The sequence below is a fragment of the Stegodyphus dumicola genome, chromosome 1 (genome assembly GCF_044657685.1).
Source record: "Stegodyphus dumicola isolate Sdum_Otavi_A_Nest chromosome 1, ASM4465768v1".
Classification (NCBI taxonomy): Eukaryota; Metazoa; Arthropoda; class Arachnida; order Araneae; family Eresidae; genus Stegodyphus; species Stegodyphus dumicola.
Genome location: NC_140768.1, coordinates 233,008,135 through 233,023,063, shown reverse-complemented (window position 1 = coordinate 233,023,063; position 14,929 = coordinate 233,008,135). Strand labels below are relative to the sequence as shown.

At 36.7% G+C, this 14,929-nt stretch overlaps 1 protein-coding gene across 2 annotated transcripts in view; it reads right to left on the bottom strand.

Annotated features, from left to right (window-relative positions):
- LOC118185045 (uncharacterized) overlaps positions 1-297 on the bottom strand; it is a 29,810-nt gene extending 29,513 nt beyond the window's left edge. The window contains exon 1 of one of the 2 annotated variants that reach the window (XM_035354829.2): positions 143-297. The gene's annotated coding sequence lies outside the window, so the exon portion shown is untranslated. The remainder of the gene's footprint in view (positions 1-142) is intronic. The other variant, XM_035354831.2, reaches the window with a different exon arrangement.
- Positions 298-14,929: the final 14,632 nt, after the last annotated feature.

Genomic DNA, 14,929 nt, shown 5'->3' with positions numbered 1-14,929 from the left:
CCAATAGCAGATTAAAAAACATTAATTATTACGTAAAATTATAAATATTAAAAAATTCCTATATTATTTTATAACTACTCCAAACTAGAAATATGTTTAGTAGATCAGTACTTTGGAACCAGCAGTGAAGCAGAACTCTTACCTTTAAAAGTAAATCGGGAAGTTCCTTTCTGAGAGTTTTATACATGCATATTCCAAAATAGTTCGAAATATTCACAGAAAGACAGGTTCACCCTTATTCAGTTATCAAAGAACTCAGTGTTAACGTAAAGAATGGACAGATTATTCATTCAGGAGGTGTTCACGTGAACAAAATGAAAAAACCGGTTGAGATAAATGATTTCGAATGTCATCCATTTCTTATGCAAATATTCAGAATGCTATACCAGATTTTAATACTTGTTTTCTGAAGGTCCTTTTCAGTCCCGACAATGAATTTACATATAATAAGGAATTTTGTTTAAAATTCTCAATTACTGTAAATAAGCTGTAACTTCATATTATTTGACAGAAACTAGATATTCTAAATTTCTTCAGATTATTTTCATCTAGCAACATAAAATTTAACACAAGGAAACAAAACTTAAATATCAAAATTTTTAAAGATATCTATAAATAAAATTCAAGTTAGCCATATTAATGATTATAGGTTGCCATACACATCGCTAGGTATCGCTATCTATCTCTATATATATAAGCGAAATACCACTAACTAATCACGAGATCTCCGAAACTATAAATCCGACTGACTTGAAATTTTGCATGGTTACTCATTGCACGATGTAGACGCGCACTAAGAACGGATTTTACGTAAATCTTGTCCAAAATAGATTTTTGTTATATAAAAAAAGTTTCTCATACATTTGTTTTTCAAATCCAAGTTCAGAACTTTCTTTTATCGTTGCCAAAACTAGATATGAAATACAATGTTGCCATTTTCCTTTAAAATTATTAAATTGGTATATAACTTGCATCTATCCAATGAATACAAACAACATTTAAATGATAAAGCTAATAATGATATTTATATTCAACTGTTATCATAAGTTTATTGAAAATAAATGTTATTATTAAGAGAAATAAATTATTGTGGTGAAAAATAAATATGATGTTGTTATTTATAAAAATTATAATAATTAAAAAAAATTATTATAATTTTTTATGTATTTATAAAAATACATAAAAAATCAAGGACAAATAATTATAATTGATTAAAAAATTTGATAACAAAGATAATAACATTTATTTTCATGAAACTTATGATAACAGTTAAATATATTATAAGGTATTTCTCCCGCCTTCTTGGCATACCTTCGTGGTGTGGTGGCCTGCACGCTGGGCGCGTATTCCAGAGGTCCATGGTTCGATTCCCGGCGTAGGCGTTTGGTCATTTTTCAACTTTCCGGCTTTTAAAAAACCTAATGTCTCTATAGAGGCTCCCGAACTAAAAAGGTGGTGGATGATGATTCTCAACATCCAGGATTTGGCGATTGGGTCCCCTAAAATCCCCAGTCGCCCTTTAAAAGAGGCCCACCTTCTTAGCATGTCTTCGTGGTGCAGTTTTTTGCACGCTGGGCGCGTATTCCAGAGATCCATGGTTCGGTTCCCGGCAAAGGCGTTGCTCATTTTTCATTTTTCCTCTTTCCAAAAATACCTAATGTCTCTACAATATATCAACCGTAGTTTTTATGTTGGCAGGTTTTCGTAATGTAGGAATACTGGGAATACCAACACGTTAAATAATGGGTCGACTCTCAATACACAGTATCTCATGGGTGATGTGGAAATCTGTGTATGTAGATTCTCTGACTGGCTACATCAATTATCAATTAGAAATTAGACATTTGGCCATATAAAAATGTCTAGGTTCACATTCAAATAGATAGTGTGCCCAGAAAAGCGGGCAGGTATCAGCTAGTTTAATAATAAATCATTAGCGTCATACACAACTTTTACTAAGATATCATAATATTTTTTTTAATTAACAAAAAACTCTTTTATATTTATATATTAACAAATTCAAGGATTTCAAAGCCAGCAATGGCAATGACGCTGTATAGAAAAAAACATTTTTATCTCCAACGCGTGAGTCTCTGTATCGGAAATTCTAAAGATAGGCTCATTTCAAAACTATTTTGCGATATTGCTGTTGAACTGAATTTTATGGTTTAAGTGCGAAGAACGTAATATTTAATAAATAAATGTAACACACAAAATGTTAAAAAAAAACGCCCCTTTGGACGTAATTTAAAATCTGAAACATTTCAGATTTTCTTTTTTGGTTTAATATTTTTTCAAATGATATTTGATGGTTTATTATTGATATGTTATGTGCTATTGAGTTAAATTAGATGAACATATGTGATATGTTTATTGGCTTATAGTAAATTATTTTTTATTTCGATACCAATTGAGAGGTCATATATACTGATATAGCTGCCCAGACTATACCGTCTGCTATAGTTAGGGAAGCCTGACTGCGATACCGAAGGGCCCGGGTTGGAATCCCGGAGAAGTCATGGATGTAAAATCGTCGGTCCCTTTGTAGGAGGTAACGGTGGCCGCCTATTAGGTTGCCTCCACAATAAATTGGCCACCACTTCTGGCCTTAGGAGTGGCCAATGCTGTTATAAGCAAGTGCCTGCCATTGAAAAATATATATATATACACTTGTATAAATGTAATAGTTTATCTTATACCCCTTGAAATGCACAAACTATATTGTTCTATCTTTTACATAGTTTAAACTGACAAAAAGTTAACAATGAGCAAATTGATCAACACCAAAGTTCATTTTAAAGGACCCTAAATGAAAAATAACCGAATACCGATAATTGGAGCTCTGAATAGTTCCAGTTCGGATAAATGGAGTTTTACTGTATTTTCCACTAACTAGAACTGGTAAATTGTGCAGAATTAGAACAGCTGACAAAAGAAAGCACATTTTCCAGCTCCGAGATAATGGTCAAATGCAACAGTAATTTGTAGTAATAGTAAATGTGTGATCCTTATTCTGGAGGAGCCTTTTGGGCGAAAGTTAAAATCTGAAACGTTTCAGATTCTTTTAAATTCAATTTAATTTTGTTTTATTTTATTTTATTTATTTTGAGACTTCAAAGAAAATTTAATTTTGGTCGTAAAATATGCATTAAAAACATATCTAAGAGGATAAATTTTTCTTTATCTTCTCCGTGGTTTTTGCACGTTAAGTTATGGAACTTTTGTGTTCCAATGTTCCCATGAACAAAGAAAATATTTTTTCAAATTCAATGCAACAACATGAACGTATAATGCGTAACGTCAAATGACAGCACGTAATAACAACAAAAGTGTAGAGTCTGTGACGCATAACGAAAGCACTGAAGTAAAAGGTTCTGCATCAGATAGTACAACCGTTTAATAACTAGGTTAAATCATTGTAACTTCATTTTCTTAACTAGTGGATCAAAAAACTTTCTTAACTAGCTGCCTGTTTGAAACTTTAATTCTAACAGTCCCCTTACCTCCAGCAACTTTCACGATTGCGTCGCAACACATTGACGTTATCTCGAGGTAAAGTTCCACAACGCTCTAGTATAGGAGATCATTTTACATTTCAAACACATTTTGTTCTCCATCGTCCTTGACACACGCTGTTGGCAAAAACAAAATTCAGCCGTGACAGTAACACCTGTTGAACGAGTTTCTTCATTCATACAAATGAAATTTTGAGTAATTTTAAATTTAAGCCTAATTTACTGCGCAGTCACTCTCACGGTCACTGTCAAACCCATTCGCCATTTCCAATTAAAAGTAAATAGCGATTTAAGATAAATCTTCGAGTGTTTTAAAACAAACCCATCTCGCCTGATTAAAGTCCTGCGAAGATGAGAATGGTAGATATGGCTTCTCCGGATTTTTGGAATCTTGGCGGGGGGGGGAAGTTCTCTCGAACTCAACTTCCCGCCGTTCCGGAGGAGATGGCGTTACGTGTTATTGGGTTGAAACATAAGCAATGAAGCGCACAGATTTTGATAGTATTAATCTTATTCCAATGCTATAAATTCTATAAATATAAAGGACCATAATTATGTTTATATATACTGAAAATAACCATGTAGTTACATGTCGAAAATAACAGCGGGTATCTATGATTATTCTTTTTCTTTCCAACATTTTTATGATAGTTGCATAATTACATATATTAAAACGATTACATAAATATAAGTTTTGACAAATTTAAATGTAAATGTTATGTTACAGAGGTAACACATTATAAGACTTAACAAAAATAACTATTATATAAAATAATCAAACTAGAAAAGAAACGCTGGAAAGTTAAGTTTAATATTTTGCAAAAAAGCAACCTTAGATTAGCATAGCAAAAACGTATTTGGATTTAAAAAACACAGATTTGTGTCTCATTGTTCTCGAAATTCACAGAGTTTTATTTAAAATCTTCTTTAAAATAAGGTTACTTTTTTGGCTAATTTTAAATGGGATAAAAATGTTGGACATTGGCGTAGAAAGTGAAAGCAAAGGAAATGACACAGCTTCCTTCAACAAAGAAGCCCACCAGCGGTCGAGCAGTAAAATTGCTGAACACTGGTAGTTCGACCTGGGTTCGATTTCAAGGGGACAGGCTGGCTGCATGAGCATTTCCATGGTTTTACCCATGTGTAACGAAGATATGAGCCAATTTCCCATAGACATTTCTCCACGAAGGCATTCCTTTCCTTAGGCACATATCCCTAGAGCGCATTTTCATAATCAAACAAAATAAATCAACCTTGACTAATAGGCTGTCGGAGATTTTCTGGTAATATTTATTCAGGTTCAGCTCTTAAATTAATAAACATAATGAAGGAAGAAGAACAAAATAATTGCAGTCTACATGTTCTCTAAATGAAAGTAAGCGTCAGATGAGCGAAACTTGTATGCCGATGTTAAATTAAGATTGAAGAGTGTTTTAACGTTCAGTTAACAACAAAGTATCGTTTCATCACTATTGATTTAATAAAAGTGTACGTGCCACCTGCGTTAAATAAAGTCCATATCGCAGCGATTAATTTTGATGCGACGTTCTTTAAGCCGTTTATTACAAACATTTTATTATTTTAGGATAAAGAGGTATATAGCCAAATTTACTTTAAAACTAATTTAAGACTTTAGAGACTACTAAAGATAAAACATTGTGTTAACGAATTCCATTTCTTATTTATATGTATTACAAATATTAATTATCCCAATATTTTACAAAAATGTATAGCCACATCACATAATAAAGTTTCTCATTTTTTCGTGGTGAACTCTTTCAGATCTACTTTCCGGTCAATATAATTTTCGGCCGAAAATATGACTAGCCCATTCATTTTATTAGGTTGAAACATAAGTAATGGCCGTTTTTACAATTTTAAAATTTTTATTTTAACAAAACAAAAAACAATAAATTAGTTAATAATATCCGAATTTTGGGACTTTCCCCATAGACCGAAGATGTCGAACTATAGTTATTCGGCTACAACCCACTCGTTCGGCTGATTCTCCAGTGGTTTGACGCACATCTTAGTGCAGAAGTTGAGCCAACACCTCCTAGAACTAACTGAGTTAGTTCTAGGAGGTTTTGGTTTCAACTAACTCAGTTATTTAGAACTCAGGTATTTAGAACTAACTCAGTTAGTTCTAGGAGGTGTTGTTGAAACGCTCTTCCTCAAACTCGTTTGGTCGTTCGGAACGAGCAGCGTCTTAGAGGTCGAAATGTCCATTTTTGAATTTGGCAAACCAAATTCTTGCAGCTCGTTCAGGCATTGCACCTCCTTCATTACACTTCACAAATCTCTCGAGCAACTTCTACAGCACTAGCACTTCGATTAAACGCAAAAAAAAAAAGAAGTTGTCGAAAATGCTTACTTTTGTCGACTTGACACACCATTTTGATGATATGGAAAATAACAAAAATTAACTTGGACAAAAAAATCAAATACGCCATTTTGTAGAGGGAAGATTCTCTTTCGAATAACACAAAACATTATGCCAATACATTTTATTTTTACCGCGTAATTTTAAGCATAACATAAACAGCCATTACTTATCTTTCAACGCAATATTTATTACCCAATCAGGTAGTTTTTAATACTACTTATGTGCATGCTACCAATGTTAATTACATGTATATAAGTAACATACATGTAAAGTAATAGTACTAATTTTCTATAATACTAATATTGTTTTATCGGCTTTAGATACGGTACCCGCATTTGTCTTGATTTAAATATGATCTTGGTTACATATCATGTACAATATACAATATGATCTTTGATAGTACCGATATTGCGTGTTGATATTGGTTGATATTGCTTGTACAATATGATGTTTGGTTAGTGAGTGTATCCGTGCAGTTAACAGCAACTTATCTGTATGCAAGACAACCTATTATCAACATTTATCATATAGTAAGTAGTTTCAACAACCGTGTCCCTGTTATGTACTTACTTACCTTGTTCTTTTCCTTCCAGTTGTTGTAGACTATTATTATGTGACGTCCAGTCATCACAAACGACGGTTCGAATACCTGCAAACCCTTCGTGGGTTCTTGACAAGGCCGCCTTCCCATTAAAGGCAGTAGGCTGAAAAAAGCTTTAGATCGGTGTATCGAAAGTCGCAGAATGCGACTCTTTTGGTCAAAGTGCCAATAAGGAGGGTACGAGCTTTTGGCCTAATGCCCAATAAGAAGGACACGAGCTAACGTGTGCTACCACCATAGTTACATTATGTTGTAGGAAGTGGGTATAGATCCTAGTTTGTTATTTACTTTCTTCTTGACCTTCTTTATGTATTCCTCACCCTATATTGTCAGGCTCTAAGCTCAGCTTAGTTTATCTCATCAACAGTACTCTAGCTGATAAGCGCCTGATCTGTTCTGTCCATGGTTCAATGAAAGAAGAGTACCGCCAATGGATCCTATATTGACTGATATGTTGATGTGACAAAAAATCCGGCGTTACATCAGTCAAGTTTCATTGCTTTATGCTTTCTTTTATTGCTGTATCTGAAAAAAAGTTCATATACTAGAATGGTGCGGTACTTTTTGATTGGATTTTATAATTTAATTGATTAGGATTGGAAATTCCTTTTATCTTTTGTATTTAATTATGGTTAGTTTTATAATTTGATTCATACAAATTCCATTATGCACGTACGAAAGTTAATTTTGAGATGCTATGCTCCAATAATAGTGCATTATCTTACGAGAATGGAAGAGAAATATGACGTGTTCTAGCTGTAAATTTAGTGGGAGAGGACATCGAGACTTAGGAAGATTATAAACAGTTTTTTTTTTCAACTATCCATTCTACCTTTTACATAGAGGAAAACATGTGTTAATGACTACTAAATTAAAAATAAACTCAAAACATAAAGGAATTTTAAATTATTGTCTGACTTGGAATATAAGCAGAGCAAGATTGAGAAACAGGCTACATAATGAGCGACTTCCCAGTGAGCTAAATATATAGCTCCAAATATGTTTTAAAAGTTATGTCTACTTGATTCTATTACTAGATCAGAGGGCGCCGGAAGAACCATTTTGCCACGACAAGAAAATATTTTTGTTCTGTAAAGGTATCGTTACTCAAATATAGCTATCCAGTTTTTTAAAGTTTTCTTCTACAGAGTTTAAAGGTTTATTTGAGTTCACTTCCTAAGCCTGCCGTGCCGAAAAGCCCGGGTTCGAATCCGGGAGAAGGCATGGATGTTTGTAGATATATAGTGTCGGTGCGGCATGGCAGCACGCTAAATATGCGGCGAACTGAAAGTCTCTCGTGTGGTTTGGTGGAGGAGGAGAGGGGGGAGACCCTCGGCTCGTTCCCCTGGGGTGCCTTCCATCAAATTTGGGGACGGAACTGAGCTAAATCGCACTGTCGCCTGATTGGTACTTAAGGCTGTTGCCAACGGGAGGCGTAATCTAGCGCTTCTTGCCACGAGGATTTTCGTGGACTTGGGTTAACTACGTCAGACAAGTGAGCCTAAGCAACATCAACAACATCGCTTTATAAAGACTTAAATTACTTCTTTATTTAAAACTCATTGTGGTTGCTCATCCAAACAAAATTTCTGCTTTAACTTCTTAGATGACATAGCATGCAAACTATATAGAATCACGGAACTTTTCTAGAAATTATATCATATTATGACTCTATAAATCTTTGTTGAGATTTGCAGTTGCATTTCTGAATTATTTACCCATCTCACGCTTCTCTGCGAACTTAAATGTATAAATACAAATAAAAGTTATAACATGTTTAAATAAGAGCATCAGAAAGTAAAAGGTAGTATGCAAGTAAAAACTAGTAGAAAATAGAATAAATTATTAAAGATTTCTTAACAGAAGGTATGTCTTCTCTCTTTCATTTTTACAATTCATAATTTTATCTACTACCTTTATTGTTAAGTAAGGAAGAATTTGTATGTATGTATGCATCTTCCTCATACTGTGGAAAACGGTGGAACCTAGAGTAACCGAATTTCCCCAAATTCTCCGGTCTTCTACCCGAATTTCATCTTCCAGGCAAAAGCAGGCACCACGAAGCCCAAATTTTGAAATTTCGAGGTTTTTTTATTTATTTATTTTGCATTTCGGAAGAATTTAACAAACTCTTGATTAAAAAACGGAGCGATATAAAAGGTTTGTGTTGCCACTGCACAAAGAGTAAGATATTTATGTTTCAAGTTTAAGCAGACAACTTAGTCAGTTGAAGTGTTTTAATCCTACTTATCTCATTCCTTTATCGTGTTCTCATCCACACTGTTCCATGCATCCTTTGCCCATTTAACTATACTTATCAAAGAAATTTCCTAATAAGTTAAGCCTATATTTTCATCTAACTAAACGATATGACAGTAATTATCATATACTAAAGTACCACTTAATTAGGGATAGCTGTTCAATAACGAGTTAGGCCCCCTCTGGTCTTGATAATGGCTGCCACACTGTAAGGTTTAAACCGTTGAGTTGGCTTCCAACCCAGCTAAATATGTATTTATCTATTGATTTATTGCCAACTCAGCAGATGCATTTATTTGATCTATATACACTGTGTTACATGGGCATGGTTACAGGGCTTTTGAAGTATATATACACAGATCATCTGCCTTGTAATTTGAACTAAATAAAATATATTACATGGGCACGGTTACAAGCTCCTTGAAGATGTACATATTCACAGCATACATTCTTTACAGTGATTATTTTTACTGTTTGCCTTGAAACAGTACCCAGCTGAACTGGCGTTTGAGCCATTAGTTACTATTACTGGCATTATTTCAACCGTTTTTATTCTCTTTCATGTACATTATTGCACAGCTGTCAATCACTGCTTTCATCTTTCCCTGTACTGTCATGTTCATCTTAATATTCTGAAACCATTGCAGCCAAAAGCTGTAAGTTGGCTTTTTGAGCTGGTAGTCTGCCCTGAGAGTACAGGAGAAAAGGATATGATCAGGGTCGCCTTCCTCACCTCATTCGTGGTCGTCACTGTCACGAAAGCCAAAGAGAAATTTATATGTGAGGAATGGGCTGTGTCACGTTAGAAATTGTGTCAGGTAATAATTTTGAGTGTTCATTTCTATTGACACTTTTGGGATAAATATGTAGACCCGATGACCCCTGGCGATCTGATTCCATTTGCCACTCTGAGATTAATTGTTCCCGTGTCCATTTTTAATATATGAGATTGGCAATAAAGTTGAGTGTAATATATGAGACTGGTTATAAAGTAGCGTCCTCCCTGATTTCTGTGGAGTTCGCTGCTTCTTTTGCCCCTGCATCGGCCTTCTCATTTCCATTTATTTCGGTATGCGCTGGCACCCAGTTGAGCCTCGGCTTATTTCCTTCTGGAATTTGAAGGAGTTTCTTTCTAATTCTTTGTACAATTGGGTTGCGGGAGTTGTCTCCCGCTGTTGCTGCCAAGCTGGATGCCGAGTCCGTGTAGATTTGTCTAGTGGCTGCAGAGTATTTCCTTCACAGTACGTGATTTCTGCTCTGATGGCTAAACGTTCAGCTTGGAACACAGAGTTATGCTGTGCTAGCTTTCTTTGGCATACGTGTATTACTTCACCGTACAGAACTTGACAGTATGCACAGCCAATGCCTGCTGAAGTTTTCGATCCATCTGTGAAGAGGCCGTCGGGCAGTTGGGGCTGTTGTTACGACAGAGATGTATATAGATTTCTAGGTTGTTATCAGCGGGCTGGCAAGTGATTTTTGGGTAGTGGTACTCATATTCGCCGAGATCGTAACTCTGACCCCATAACGTATGCGTACTGCGCAGCCTTGGGACTTTTACGAGTGCCGCTTCCCGCTCTGCTATTAAATCGAGGAACGGTGTTCCCGCTAGTGCATGAAGAGCAGCAGTAGGTGCGGTTCTGTATGCTCTGCATACCATTATTAGCTGCTGTCGCTGGATTGTAAGGAGCTTACGCCGCATATTATTGGTTAAATGTGCTCCCCATGCGACTGCTCCGTTAAGTCATAATTTGTTCCGCCACCGCCTTGTACCAGATCCGGAGTCATTTGGGTGATAGTCCCTATCTCACTGCTGTCATGCGCCTCAGTTTGTTGGTCAGGTTGCTGATTCGTTGTTTTAGCATTGATATATGCGGAAGCCACGAAAGTCTCTGATCAATGACTATGCCCAGGTATTTGAGTTCTGGGGCATACTTCATTCTGCTGTCTAGTAGACGGAGGCAAGGATTCCGTCTCAGTGGACGACCGTGCCCTTGCGTTTTTGACACTGACAGCTTTTGCGCTGCCTTGTCTACTGTACAAAAATATTACGGCACTCCTGTGTTTTGTTCTCCAGGGTTTGCTAAGACCTGACACTGTCAATAGGAAATCGGCCGCATATGCTATTACCGTAACTCATTCCATGTTCTCATAGAGTGCAAATACTGTATTGGCCCCTAAGTTCCATAAAATTGGCACAAGGCCCTAACCTTGTGGGAATCCTTTTGTGATGGTCTTTGTTACTACATCACTATCCGTGGTGACTTGGACATGCCAGTTTTCTAGGTAGCTCTTCAGCAGGTGCCGAACTGAGGCGAGACAGTGATGGTAGTTCAATTCGGCAATAATATCTGACCATCATAGCTAATCGAAAGCTCCTTTGATATCCAGAGTAACGATCGTTGTATGGTAGTCCTAAGCTTTTTTTGCGAGTAACAGTGTCTAGTAACTTCTGCATTACGTGATCTGTGAAAAATCCAGCTTGAAAGCCATTTTGTAAGGAATGGATACCCTGATATTGATTTAGGTGATACCAGAGTCCGCCTAGGATGACCCTTTCCAAATGTTTTTCCAAAGCTGGTAAAAGGTAGATCGGTTTATAAGAGGACGGGCTGATAGGGTCTTTGCTCTGCTTGTGAAATAAAGCCACTTCCGCAATTTTCGTGCTTGTAGCCGCCAGCAGGCTGTTAGATAGGCAATGATGAGGTACGGATGTTTGTTGAAAATTACTTTGATCATTATACTGTCCACCCCGTTGGGACTGGGAGCATTCCTAGGAGCCATCATTCTTACTATTTTTCTAACCTCTGCTACCGCTGGAGATGGTTCGCTGTCTTGCTGACCTTGTTTATTCTAATTAGCAAAGTTTGGTGCGTAACTTGCGGTGTGCTGCTTGATCATTTTCTTCACCATCTTCCTAGCAGATATTAACAAGGATGTGGTACACAACTTCTTCATTGAAGGACCCAGTGTGGACCACGTTGCGTGAAAGGTGTTGGTGTATTTAATTATGGCAAAGCACACTAGGGCTATCTGCCTAAGGGGAGGGATGCCTTTCGTGGAGGACTTTCTAAGGAAAACTGGCTCGTATACACGTTACACATGGGGAAAGCCACGAAAACGCCCATGCAGCCATCCCGTTCACGGGATTCGAACCTCGGACCGAACTACCAGTGTTCAGCGACTTTACCGCTCGGCCGCTGGTGGGCCCCGTTGCGTAAAAGAGTAGTTGGTCTAACCCTATTTGCCGCAATCTTGTATGTCTTGTCAAATAGTTTAATCTGATGTTAATAAAGCATATTAATGAAAGATTAATAACTAAGTATTGTAACCATTTAATGCAGAAAATCATAGGCGTACTTATATTGAACCATGAACTTAGATACAAGCTCAGTTTATTGCAATAACGCCAGAAACAGAAATTGCAGCCGCTTAAACACTGATTCGCTATACGACATAAACTAGGCAGGTAAGAAGTCAAAAAATGTTGCAAATAGATTTGATAATGATGAGTTATTTATAAAATACTGTATATGATATACGTCGACTGAAGCCAATATATAAAACATATTATGCTGAAAAAGACAAGACTAATAATACAAAGCTAACTACCTATGGTTCTCGGAAATACACTATGGCCATTAAATTTGCTACTGTTCTTTATAATCCACACACCATGAAGGGTGCATGAAGGGTGCTGATTCGTTGTTTTAGCATTGATATATGCGGAAGCCACGAAAGTCTCTGATTAATGACTATGCCCAGGTATTTGAGTTCTGGGGCATACTTCATTCTGCTGTCTAGTAGACGAAGGCAAGGATTCCGTGCCAGTGGACGACCGTGCCCTAGCGTTTTTGACACTGACAGCTTTTGTGCTGCCTTGTCTACTGTACAAAGATATTATGGCACTCCTGTGTTTTGTTCTCCAGGGTTTGCTAAGACCTGACACTGTCAATAGGAAATCGGACGCATATGCTATTACCGTAACTCATTCCATGTTCTCATAGAGTGCAAATACTGTATTGGCCAAGTTCCATAAAATTGGTACAAGGCCCTAACCTTGTGGGAATCCTTTTGTGATGGTCTTTGTTACAACATCACTATCCGTGGTGACTTGGACATGCCAGTTTTCTAGGTAGCTCTTCAGCAGGTGCAGGTGTTAGTAAGAGAATGAAATTCATTGGACATATACCTCATATTGTAAGGGACAAGTGATTAAAATTGCAGAAAATTAGGATATCTATATCCTGAGAAATCAGTATGCAGAGCAACCACCTCTGCCTGTAATAACAGTATTTAATCGCCTGGGCCATGGAGTATAGCATTTACGGGGATCGCAGTTTATGCAGATTCATCGCTATGGTATGGTTCATTGACAGTAGTTAATGGTAATTGATGACGTGGCAATCGCTTGGCAACCACTGATCATATGTCTCTAGTTGGTGTCAGATCAGCAGAATATACAGGCCGGGACAGTAGTTTGAATTGAGGAAGATAAGGACAATACGGGCCACATGCGGTTGTGCACTGGCCTGCTGAAACAAAGCGTTAAGAAGGCCTCGAAGATAGGGTATAGAACCACGGGCCTTAACACGTCAGGAATATAACGGCTGCTATTGAAAGTGCCAGGAATGCAAAAAACAAGAAGCGATCGAGACGTTTATCCAGTGGCATCCTTACCATCACTGATCGTATATGCTGATGGGCCAGTATGATGATATCCAGGGCAAACTAGCAATGTGTGTTCTCTACGACGCCGCCAAGCACGAATGTGGCCATCATGGTGCTGCGTAAAGAACCAGAATAACACATAATGTCTGTAATCATTATGTGACGCAATTAATCACACCATTTAATGCTCTCCTATGTGAGACGAAGCGTTAAGGGTAACCGAATCAATGGTCACCGTGCTGACAGTCCATGCTGCTGCAAACGTCGTTGAACTGTTCAAGCAGAGATTTGTCTTGCAGACTCCATTTCTAGACTCAGGGTTCGTGACGTAGCTGCACGATGCCTTGTAGACATGCAGATAAGATGTCTCTCTTCTCGTCTGTTAGTGATAGTGGCTGCTGAGATTCAGCACGGCGTGCGTTCCATATGACACCGATTCCATATTCTACGGACAGTCATGAAATCTCTACCGACACAGGCAGTAATATTACGGTACGATAAACCGCAGTCCCGGTAGGCTATAATTCTTCCTCGATCAAAGTCAGACATATGCTGATAGACACTCTTTCTCATACGAGGCATTACAATAACTTTCTTAACCGAAAACAACGTTAAAAAATGTAAATTAAGTGTGAGAAAATTGCTGTCAAATCTCTGGTTTCATACACATTGTAGGTGTCCCTACTACCGCCTGCTTTGCATGAATACGCTTAAAATCTAATCGTTTGCACATCAGAGCATGTTCTATTTGACATGCAAGTTTCACGTGTGTAGCATCCCGCCTTTCTGGTGTAGAAATTTTAATGGCTAATAATGTAACAGGTTCACAAGTAAAACAAGATTTAGAACCGAAACTTCGTAAGAATTTAATTTTAATATGCACAATAATTAAATTTGATACGGAAAGTAGATAATTCGATTGGCGCTTTAATAAATATCTGATAATCTTTATCTGATTAAGAAGTGATTGTCTTTGAGAATATTATTGTTTCTAATACTAATGTTTATTTATGGTCTCAGAAATGGTCTTTTGGAAAGACGCTCGTCTGAGATGACCGTCAAAATTTCATAGTACATTATTTAATACGTTTTGAAATAAGCAAACGAATATAGTATGTATGGAAAGCTTTCTTTCAAAACTTTTTTGGTTAAAATTTATTAATTACTATTTTAAAAATGTCAGTATACTTTTATGAAAAAAAAATTAAAAACATTACTAGCATAACTTTTTGTATATACTATTCATTTTCTCGGTTTTCCTATTTAATATGGAGTTTTATTTGTAGTCTTAATTGTAAAAATTTAAATGCAATAAATTTTCTGACGGGCATATTTATACGTTGTATCAATATAACTTCGAGATAAATTTTAAAGAAAAAAAGCGTTCTTTCTGCTCTCCTTTTCAGTGTACTATATGTTTTCAGCTAAATGCGGATAAAATTTATAAACAGACTTCTTTTTAATTATTTGATTTCTCTCGCAATCATCTTCGCATGT